This window comes from Mchenga conophoros, linkage group LG3 (assembly GCF_057382185.1).
Source record: "Mchenga conophoros isolate Kocher_MC1m ecotype Shallow Benthic linkage group LG3, M_conophoros_male_GT1.1, whole genome shotgun sequence".
Taxonomy (NCBI): Eukaryota; Metazoa; Chordata; class Actinopteri; order Cichliformes; family Cichlidae; genus Mchenga; species Mchenga conophoros.
The window spans coordinates 53,382,250-53,394,212 of NC_140528.1; the positions used below are offsets into that span (position 1 = coordinate 53,382,250).

Consider the following 11,963-nt stretch of genomic DNA (forward strand, 5'->3'; position numbering starts at 1 on the left):
ATCAATGCACTTTTCTCCAATGAGCAGCACACACTGAGGCGGGGCGATGCTCCACGTGGAGCCAGTCACCAATCACGAGCCGGAGCGGCACCGCGTCACAGCCAGTCACACACTATAAGAGCAGCGAGTCTCCTCTGTTCGCTACATTTTCTGCTCTTATCACAGGGAAAGAAAAGTGAGGAAGAATGGCACGAACCAAGCAGACTGCTCGCAAGTCTACTGGCGGCAAAGCCCCCAGGAAGCAGCTGGCTACCAAGGCCGCACGTAAGAGTAGTGATGGGCAGATGAAGCCCCATGAAGCACTGAAGCTTTTCATCCAATTGGTTCACCCCAACGCGAAGCTTCATGAAGCTTCATTTGCTCTAGCAGGACACCTACTGGACGTAAAAATAATAGCTGGCATGAATTTGAAGAGTGTGGCATTTTGCACACAGCCTGTAAATGTCAACAACAAAAGGAGTGTGTAAAACATGTATATTGTAGTGATGGCAGTACACTGTGTATATTTATAGTGGCAGTATGGGAAATAATTATTTCGAAATGCTTGAAATGGAAATGATCATTTACTGTGAGGCAGGGCTGGACTGGGACAAAAAATCGGCCCGGGCATTTTGACTAGAGACCGGCCCACCAAAAATGTGACGTCATTCAGGGGTAAAACCGCAAAGGATTCTGGGAACTTGTGGCAAGAGGTACTAGCACATGCAGGCTTTCAATTGAACTCAGTTACACAGCGATAAAAAGAAACACAAAAAATGGCAAGAAGCTGTAACTGCAATAGCCGGTGTTGTGCCAAAAAGTGATTGCTCATATTTAAATTGCTATAAGAAACTTGTTGGGCTATAATATGTGAAACATAGGTCAAATGCATCCCTCATGGATGACATAAAGTCATCTCTCCATCTCTCTCTCCTGCTCTTTTATTTCTCTCTCTTGCTCCATCTCTCTCTGCTGCTCTTCTGTCTCCTCTGTCACAGACTTCTCCACTTTTGATGATAGATCAGCCTGGTGCAACATGTAAGGATTGGCACAATTTGTTAAGATTTTGAGGAGTTTGAGAAACTAACCTTAAGCATAAAATAAAATTTACTATCAGTAACTTCATAGCACCCGCCCAGCAGTATATAAACTCCGTCATGCTAGCTAGGCAGTACCAGTGACTGTAAAAAGTCAGCACAACGAAAACAAACTACAACTAAACCTGGTTTATATCTGACACAGATAGACAGCAGGGCCCTATTTCAGGAAGCCGGTTTAGAGCAAAATCTGAGTAAGTATACCCTGAGTTAACGAAAACTCTGGGTTTTCGGTTTCACAAAGCGAGTTTAGATTAATTCTGAGCGAGTTACTATGACAACACACTCCGTGAAGCTAACCTGCCCCCTAGCAGGTTTACTTCAACTAACCCTAACTTTCTCCGCCTCTTTGTCGGAAACCTGACTGTAGGAAGTGTCAGACATGGCGTGCCCCTTCCTTGAAGAGCCAGTAGATGTTGAAGCCCAAATTCTCCGCAGAGCTCTCCGCCGGGAGAGAGTGATTAGAGCGCGTTTGGACATTTTATCATTTCCTGATGATTTCCTGTGTGAACGTTACCGTTTTTCAGCACAATCTATAATTTATTTGAATAACATCCTCAGGCCTAATATTGCTCATGTGACACATTTGCTTACTCTGTATGCTCAAATGTGAGCCGTTATAGCCAACAGAAAAAAAGCGGAGGCCCGAAAAACAGGTGGGGGTCCTCCACCACCACCACTCACAGAGGCTGAGCAGTTGGCCCTCAGCCAAAACAGTGGGCGCCCTGTGGCCGAAGGCATCTCTGCGGGGACATCCTCTGAGTCAATAACCCCGCAAGACACAAGTGCCTACATAGGGGGTAAATTCAAAATAATACATGATGTGCATACATCCTTTCTTCACAGTCACCTTTGCAGTGCTACTCATTCATTTGATAAACTCTTTACCATAATGGATTATTTTGTAGTGAAGTTATTTTCCTACTGATTTTGCCTTCCCTCAGTCTTGGTTGTCTTTGAGAGCATAATGACAATGAAGTGTAAGGTGATTGGTATGTTTGTTAATTGCCATTTGGTCCCTTGTAAGTTATAAGTGACCTGTATAAACCTCATATTCTATCAGTTGATGGTGATGGTGTACTGCATCTGGTGCAGCCTCCTGTTGAGCCAGACCAACATGCAGCTGTGAGTAATACTCCACAGATTATATGAGTTTACAGTAGAACAGCAATGTTGTTTATTTCTTTACTACAGGAAAATAATGAAGAAACATTGACAGCTGTTACAGAGGAGGAAGCAACAGAGACACTTTATGAGGTTTACATCTTTTAATACTTTGTGTACAGGAAACACAGGCGACCAATAAAGCCAGTTGAACAAAAAATCAGTTTATTCTTCTTTCAACATGTTGAGGTGATGGGTCAAAAGAAATGATTGTGACATATGGTGTCTCTGACTGCTCTTCCATCTTGTATGTCCGTGGGAGGGTCAGGATGTTCATGGTTTGGATCACTGCTGATGTTTGGTTCAGAAGGACAGTGTTCTCCTCTGATTGTGGCAATGTTGTGAAGAATCACACATGCCACAATAATGTCACATGCCCTTTCTGGGGTGACCCTGAGTCTTTGCAGGCACTGGAACCGGGCCTTAAGCATTCCGATAGTCATTTCAATTCTGGCTCTTGTCCTGCAATTAGCCAGATTATATCGCTGCTGTGGGCCCGGGTCAGGGTAAGGGGTAAGCAAATAGGGTAAACATGGATACCCCCTATCACCAAGCAAGTAGCCAGTGAACTCTCCTAAGACAGAAGGGTACACTTCAGTTCAAATGTCCCTGAAGCAATTGGTCTTTATATATTTTAAAGTATTCTCAACTCACCATGTCCAAATTTTGTGCTCAGTGTACATTCACGGAATATTTGTGAGTCATGGACAGAGCCTGGCCGCTTGGCTTCCACATTTGTGATAATGTTGGCAGCATCACATATGATCTTCACAGTGCAGAGAACACAAATTAGCATCCATTACTATGATGAAATAATTTGTTAGTTTGAAATGCTACAGGGAACTATGTACCTGCACATTAATGCTGTGGAAAGACTTCCTGTTCACATAGTCTCCTTCATTTACTGAAGGAGCAATGATTGGAATGTGAGTGCCATCTGTACAGCCAATCACGCCTGGGAACCCTGAAAATAAATGTGCAATTTAAGTAGTAGTTCAAGTATCACCACATCATACATTACGTTTTGGTCATCCTGATACCTGCAATTTTGTGGCATCCCTCTTTGATAAATCTTGTGGGTCTATGACCGGGGAACACCACAAACGAGTACAGGAGACGTTTCAGTGCAACTGTAACATTCCTGACTGCCCGACAGACGGTAGCCTTGGAAACGTGCTCAGCGTCACCAATATTATACAGAAAGCTCCCGTTTGCAAAAAACCGAAGTGCAATACAAATAATATGTACAGAACTGAGAGAATGTCCGCGATGTGTCACATGCATAATATATGGCCTGAGGATGTTATCCAAATAACTTATAGATTGTGCTGAGAAACGGTAACGTTCGCACAGAAAATCATCAGGAAATGATAAAATGTCCAAACGCGCTCTGATCACTCTCTCCCGGCGGAGAGCTCTGCGGAGAATTTGGGCTTCACGATCTACTGGCTCTTCAAGGAAGTGGCACGCCATGTCCGACACTTCCTACTGTCAGGTTTCCGACAAAGGGGCGGAGACAGTCAGGGTTAGTTGTAGTAAACCTGCTAGGGGGCAGGTTAGCTTCACGGAGTGTGTCGTCATAGTGACTCACTGAGGCTTCATCTGAACTCGCTTTGTGAAACCGAAAACCCAGAGTTTTCGTTAACTCAGGGTATACTTACTCAGTTTTTCCACTAAACCGGCTTCCTGAAACAGGGCCCTGGGCCCTGTTTCAGGAAGCCGGTTTGGAAAACTCAGAGTGAAAAACGACACTCACGGTTGAGTAACCCCGAACTGTCCAACTCGGAATATTCCGTTTCAGAAAGGCTGATAACAATTAGTTCAGTCAACGCGGAGTTGCTTTAACCCCAAGTGAAGCGCGCGGACGAGGATACATAAAGCCCTGATAAGCGGAGCACAGATTAAGCGAGTCACCATGGAGACGGAGGGAAAGAAGGCAATGTATCTTACAGCGCTTGAGGCCGAAATTCTGATGGCAGATAACATGCAAATTCCGCGGAAAAAAGTAACACAGCCACAGCTGCAAAAGCATGCATGGCAAAACATAGCCGACAGAGTCAATGCGTGAGTGTTAATATAAACATTGATCGAGGGATTTCCACCCATTTAACACGTTATTTTATCATATGTTATTTTATTTGTTATTTTATACATTTTATTTTGTGATGTGATGTGAGCGCAGGTGCAACCCAACAGGCCCCAAACGTGCCTGGCAGCAAGTAAAAATGAAATATAAAAATATAGTCCAAACAGGTAAGGTGTAATTGTATTATGAGCCATAGTGCTTGGTCTGTTTGTCCCATGTAAATCAATTGCAGTTAGAGGCTACATTAATTTTCTTTCTGTAAGCACTTATTGAAATTATCTGAGCACATTACAAGTACATATTTGCTTACTCTGTATGCTCAAATGTGGCCCGTTATAGCCAACAGAAAAAAAGCGGAGGCCCGAAAAACAGGTGGGGGTCCTCCACCACCACCACTCACAGAGGCTGAGCAGTTGGCCCTCAGCCAAAACAGTGGGCGCCCTGTGGCCGAAGGCATCTCTGCGGGGACATCCTCTGAGTCAATAACCCCGCAAGACACAAGTGCCTACATAGGGGGTAAATCCAAAATAATACATGATGTGCATACATCCTTTCTTCACAGTCACCTTTGCAGTGCTACTCATTCATTTGATAAACTCTTTACCATAATGGATTATTTTGTAGTGAAGTTATTTTCCGACTGATTTTGCCTTGCCTCAGTCTTGGTTGTCTTTGAGAGCATAATGACAATGAAGTGTAAGGTGATTGGTATGTTTGTTAATTGCCATTTGGTCCCTTGTAAGTTATAAGTGACCTGTATAAACCTCATATTCTATCAGTTGATGGTGGTGGTGTACTGCATCTGGTGCAGCCTCCTGTTGAGCCAGACCAACATGCAGTTGTGAGTAATACTCCACAGATTATATGAGTTTACAGTAGAACAGCAATGTTGTTTATTTCTTTACTACAGGAAAATAATGAAGAAACATTGACAGCTGTTACAGAGGAGGAAGCAACAGAGACACTTTATGAGGTTTACATCTTTTAATACTTTGTGTACAGGAAACACAGGCGACCAATAAAGCCAGTTGAACAAAAAATCTGTTTATTCTTCTTTCAACATGTTGAGGTGATGGGTCAAAAGAAATGATTGTGACATATGGTGTCTCTGACTGCTCTTCCATCTTGTATGTCCGTGGGAGGGTCAGGATGTTCATGGTTTGGATCACTGCTGATGTTTGGTTCAGAAGGACAGTGTTCTCCTCTAATTGTGGCAATGTTGTGAAGAATCACACATGCCACAATAATGTCACATGCCCTTTCTGGGGTGACCCTGAGTCTTTGCAGGCACTGGAACCGGGCCTTAAGCATTCCGATAGTCATTTCAATTCTGGCTCTTGTCCTGCAATTAGCCAGATTATATCGCTGCTGTGGGCCCGGTTCAGGGTCAGGGTAAGGGGTAAGCAAATAGGGTAAACATGGATACCCCCTATCACCAAGCAAGTAGCCAGTGAACTCTCCTAAGACAGAAGGATACACTTCAGTTCAAATGTCCCTGAAGCAATTGGTCTTTATATATTTTAAAGTATTCTCAACTCACCATGTCCAAATTTTGTGCTCAGTGTACATTCACGGAATATTTGTGAGTCATGGACAGAGCCTGGCCACTTGGCTTCCACATTTGTGATAATGTTGGCAGCATCACATATGATCTTCACAGTGCAGAGAACACAAATTAGCATCCATTACTATGATGAAATAATTTGTTAGTTTTACATGCTACAGGGAACTATGTACCTGTACATTAATGCTGTGGAAAGACTTCCTGTTCACATAGTCTCCTTCATTTACTGAAGGAGCAATGATTGGAATGTGAGTGCCATCTATACAGCCAATCACGCCTGGGAACCCTGAAAATAAATGTAAAATTTAAGTAGTAGTCCAAGTATCACCACATCATACATTAAGTTTTGGTCATCCTGATACCTGCAATTTTGTGGAATCCCTCTTTGATAAATCTTGTGGGTCTGTGACCGGGGAACACCACAAACGAGTACAGGAGACGTTTCAGTGCAACTGTAACATTCCTGACTGCCCGACAGACGGTAGCCTTGGAAACGTGCTCAGCGTCACCAATATTATACAGAAAGCTCCCGTTTGCAAGAAACCGAAGTGCAATACAAATAATATGCAATGAACTGAGAGCATGTCCGCGATGTGTCACATGCGTAATATATGGCCTGAGGATGTTATCCAAATAAATTATAGATTGTGCTGAGAAACGGTAACGTTCGCACAGAAAATCATCAGGAAATGATAAAATGTCCAAACGCGCTCTGATCACTCTCTCCCGGCGGAGAGCTCTGCGGAGAATTTGGGCTTCACGATCTACTGGCTCTTCAAGGAAGTGGCACGCCATGTCCGACACTTCCTACTGTCAGGTTTCCGACAAAGGGGCGGAGACAGTCAGGGTTAGTTGAAGTAAACCTGCTAGGGGGCAGGTTAGCTTCACGGAGTGTGTCGTCATAGTGACTCACTGAGGCTTCATCTGAACTCGCTTTGTGAAACCGAAAACCCAGAGTTTTCGTTAACTCAGGGTATACTTACTCAGTTTTTCCACTAAACCGGCTTCCTGAAATAGGGCCCTGGTCATAACTTCTTACCTGAAGTTCAGTTCCTCTGCCACTATGACCGGTGGACGCCTCGGGTCTCTCCTCCTCTTGCCTCCCCTTTCCCTTATCCACCTGCTGGCCTCTTGGTGATGTTGCTAAATCTGTGGAAGCTATGCCATAGCTACCGCCAAACAATTCAGTTATTTTTACACATTTGGCAGCGTCTGCCTGAAGGGCTTGTTTCTTTTTGGCCCTAATTTTTTCTGCACCTCCTTTCCTTTTTTTGTTCTCCATTTTCTTTAGTTCGTCTATAAGATTGCTAAACAAGGGCGAGGGTGCATCCGACCTCCTCGGCTGTAATTGGTCCAGCCCAGAGTCGATCATGACTAATTGGCCAATCCAACACCTTTCATTATTTATACCCTTCCAAAAAATAATCGGCCCATAAAAACAAAAAATCGCCAGCGGCCCACCGGGCAAATGCCCGGTATGCCCGATGGCCAGTCCAGCTATGCTGTGAGGTGAGGTGTGGTTGGGGTGTGGACAGTGGTTGTGCTTTTGTAACGTTGAGGTATGGACAGCTACACACTGAGGCTTTGAGCCTCAGTCCTGCCTGTTCACATTTTATTCTGTAAAAACTAAATTTTCACTGCTTTTATAACCTTTAGTGGGGAGAACATAGCTAGGATTTAATGATTTCACAAATCTTTTGAATCCTTTGTCCTCCACAATGCTAAATGGCTGGGAGTCCTCAATCACCATGCTGACCAGGTCTTCATCTATTTGAGATTGTTCTCCTGAGGAAAGACAATAAAACAAAGCACAAATATAAATATCACACACGTAACTTATAACAGTTGTATAATATTGTTATATCATTTAGTAACATTACTGCATCCTATATTATCATTGCATTTGATGGCTCACCTGGTCTTGCTCCACGATCGGTGTCCCCCTTATTCTCATGCAAAGCTCTGTAGTGCCTAAGCATGGATGAGGTGTTGTTGTTATATCCCAGCTCCCTGGCACATAGCAAACACTTCACCTTGTACAAAAGTACAGACAGCTTAACATAGGTTTTATTGCACCATCAGTATCATGAAAATACATCTTCTGTAGAAATTTACATACCTTGTTGGGAGGAATAAGATCAAAATGTTCCCACACAGGGGAGGACATCCTCCTCTTCTTAGCTGGCTCCATTCTCTCCTGACTTTCCTCACTCTCATAAACCTCGAAACTCTCTCCAACTCTCACTAACCGCAACTCTCCATCAAACACCCACATTTTGATTGAAGTCTGAGGGGTTTGTATCGCTGTCATATCTCACGGCAAAGTTCGAACCACTTCATGAACCAGTCACGTGGTACAGCCGGGCAGCGAGGCTTCGGACGTCATCATTTTCAGCTCCTCCCATAAATGAAGCAAGCCTCGATACGCTCTTCGCGGAAACGCCCCCTCCAGTACTCGACACACGCTCCGAAGCCTCGATACAGAACGTCACATCACTACGTAAGAGCACCCCGGCCACCGGGGGCGTCAAGAAGCCTCACCGTTATAGCCCTGTACCGTGGCTCTGCGCGAGATCCACCGTTACCAGAAATCCACAGAGCTGCTGATCCGCAAGCTGCCCTTCCAGCGCCTGGTCCGCGAGATCGCTCAGGATTTCAAGACCGACCTGCGCTTCCAGAGCTCTGCAGGAGGCCAGCGAGGCGTACCTGGTCGGACTTTACGAGGACACCAACCTGTGCGCTATCCACGCCAAAAGGGTCACCATCATGCCCAAAGACATCCAGCTGGCTCGCCGCATCCGCGGAGAGAGAGCTTAAGCTGCACGCTCTCCTACAAACAACGGCTCTTTTCAGAGCCACCTCACTCACACCAAGAGCTCGTCCTTTATTCTTATTGTTAGTATTGTTTTTAAAATTGAATCTTATGCTCACACTTCAATCTTCATGCTGTTTCTATTCCTGAAATTACAGTTGGCATCAACATGGAATTCACTGACTTCAGTTACGAAATTTATATTTAAAGTATTTTTCAAAGAAACCTGTAAGTCACTTGAACTCAAGTTCACTCATAAAATGTGTCCTTCATAATAACGTTACAGGCTATGCTAGGCTTTGGCCCACATCAGTCTGAAATTGTATGTAACCATAAATAACGTGTTTTGGAAACTAACTGCACAACAGGCAGCACTATTAGTTCTCTCAGTCTCCCACAGTAGCATTTCCAATTTTGATTGAAACTGTCAGAGAAAACGGCAGCCTCGAGCAGGCCAGGATATTAGTTTACAGAGGCTGTTAAAAGTATGTGTCTAACGTTAAAATGTTGGTGCCACAATAATTTCATCCTAATGGTACTGACATATTCATAGGGTTCATTTTTGAGACAAAATATCATGAGGTAGTCATGATTTTGCAAATATTCCACCTTGGAGTGCACTTTGCACAAATTGTTTTAATAATGGTGTAGTGGTGGAGTAATGGTGATATAAGAATCACAGGTGAAGTTGGATGATGACTTGGTGGTTCATGACTGTATTTGAAGCACATGTGTGACTGTATGTATGTGGAATGGCTCACTGTTATTCATCAGGTGACAGAGGCAGCTCTGCCATGTTGTAGCTCGGACAGAGGTGAAGAGGCGAGGTCACAGGTGACTGACTGATGATTTGGTGCTATAGATTAACTAGTATTTATTATCATGACAATTGTTAGGCTGCTGATGTAAATTGTTTCATTAGTGTATATTTGACAAAGAATCTGAATTGACATGTCTCACTTTTTATATGGCACGAATCCATGTGTTATTTTATCAGGTGGCAATATGTCCTAGTGCAGTCAGAGGGGAAGAGCCAGGCCCAAAGGTGAGGCACATCAAGCACACAATAATTTTAATCTGAGGATAAAACGCATGTACTGAGGCTGAAAGAAGCTTCAGTGCTCTCACAAGACTAAAAAGATGGCTAAGGTCAACAATGACTCAAATGAGATTAAACAATCCTGATGTATGCCATGTCCACCAGGAGAGTCTGGACAGTATAGATGTAAAACAAATATGCCAGCAGTTTATCTCAGTTAACAAGAGGAGCAGGCATGTGTTTGGCTCCTTCACATGGACATTGAGTTGTTGTGTGGGACACCAGTAGTCCATGTCTTTTGCTGTAACAGTAGTTCATGTTGAGAATAAAACATCCCAGCTCACTGATTTGATCGGGGCAATATTGTGCCTAAAATGTTGCATCGTTTTGCCGAGAGATCTTTTGTGGTAATCGTAGCTAAGTGGTTTTATGGACAAAAACCACCAGGTTATTCAGTGTTCCCTTAGTGCTAATGTGTTAGAGATGTTGGTGCACTATAACTGAACTAATGTTGTTAAGTCCTTAAAGTCATATTCTTTTATTGTCATGACTGTATTTGAAGCTATTTTTATGTTTGTATGACACCTGATTGATATGGAATATGGCTGAAGTAAACTAAAGCCTAAAATACTTAGTCAGTCATTTGTTTAATAGTAATTTAACATTATATAATTCACATATAAAACTATGAACTGTAATTTTAAATGATTTAAAAGCATGAAGAATAGCATATGTAGGCAAGTATATTTCTCCTTTTTTTTTTTTCTCAAGAAGCGACAAAAAGGAAAAAAGGAACAGGGCAGGGTTCAGTGGTTGAATCATCCGTCCCCACCAATGCCAAAACCAAATCTACGCCCTTGCTATGTGTTGTAACCAATGACTATGATGTAACTGTACAAAGTGTGTCAGTCTTGTCAGCCCACTAGCCCAGACACCGACCAAACCCCTGCCCCAGATGGCGAACAGAGAACGGGGGTGTGTGAAGACCCCACGCCTCACTCCTCCCGCTCACTTATTGTTACTGCTAATGCAAATTAGTGCAAATCGAGTAATGCAAACCACTATTTATTTAGTTGTGTAGATGTTTTCGTATTCCAGCCGATTCTGCTTCAGAAATTATTTAGTGCGTTTGAAGTCTAATATGGAATTAATTCGGCGGAATGTTGTCGATGTGTTTCTGTTTTTATGCAGCAGCCCGGACCAAAACTAAAAAATGTGAACAAACATGTCGGACCTATTTCTGATCTGAAGATGAGTGCGGGGAAAATAAGGAGATCGCATAACACTGAATGATGCAACAAACCTCTGCACAAATGTACTTACTATCGTGTCTTTCTTTCCGCAGAACCAACGCGGTATCAAATACAAAAACAAAACTTTGATCTCTCTCCCAAAGGTTTTAACCGGATATCTGCGGTAGAATCCACATTCCTGCTTCTCCAGAGCTCAGACTGCACGTCAAGTTGCACATGGCTCCAAACGCGGAAGAAACCAAAAGAACAAAAATACGCGGGTTACGGGGGATGACGCAAAGGACACCGCTTCCTCGTTTCTCTATTGTCAAGTCAAGTCATCTTTATAGCACAGTTAAAAGACATCAAGTGTCGTTCAAAGTGCTGGACAGAGGGATAATATAATAAAAACAATATAGATAAGATGAAAACATTGTAGAAAAATTGTAAGACATCCATATGTGTACATGCAAATATGCACTGTTATCTAATGCAAGTAAAGCAACCGTCTCATGAAAACTTTTCGTCGTTGTTTCCTTAAAAAAATGTTTATATTTGTGACAAAAATGTGCAAAATGCCCAACACACACAATCAAACACGATCTGTACAGCGTGATGAACGTCATCTGTTTTAAATGTATTAACTGAACAATCTGCAACAGAGTTTGACAATATTTTAAATAATTCTTTATTTTTTGAAAAGTGTTTTATGTGCTACATTTACAGCTTACCTTTATGATGCACCGCAACAGAACAAACTAATGAACACATTATTCAAATCAACTTGTTCTCCTGATCCATTTTAGATCAAATCTAAAAGTTAAAATTTTATTCAATTTGTATTTGTCACATAGACAATCATACATAGTGCGACATGCAGTGAAATGCTTATGCCAGACCATACAAAAACGAAACGAAACTAGCAATAAATAATATACAATACAATAATACTAATACTACTTTGGTTTTATTCTTGCTTCTGATCTTTTC

At 42.7% G+C, this 11,963-nt stretch overlaps 1 pseudogene; it reads left to right on the plus strand.

Moving 5' to 3' along the window:
• The first annotated feature begins 185 nt into the window (after window positions 1–185).
• Window positions 186–8,724, plus strand: LOC146579493 (histone H3-like; annotated as a pseudogene).
• The last annotated feature ends 3,239 nt before the right edge of the window (window positions 8,725–11,963 follow it).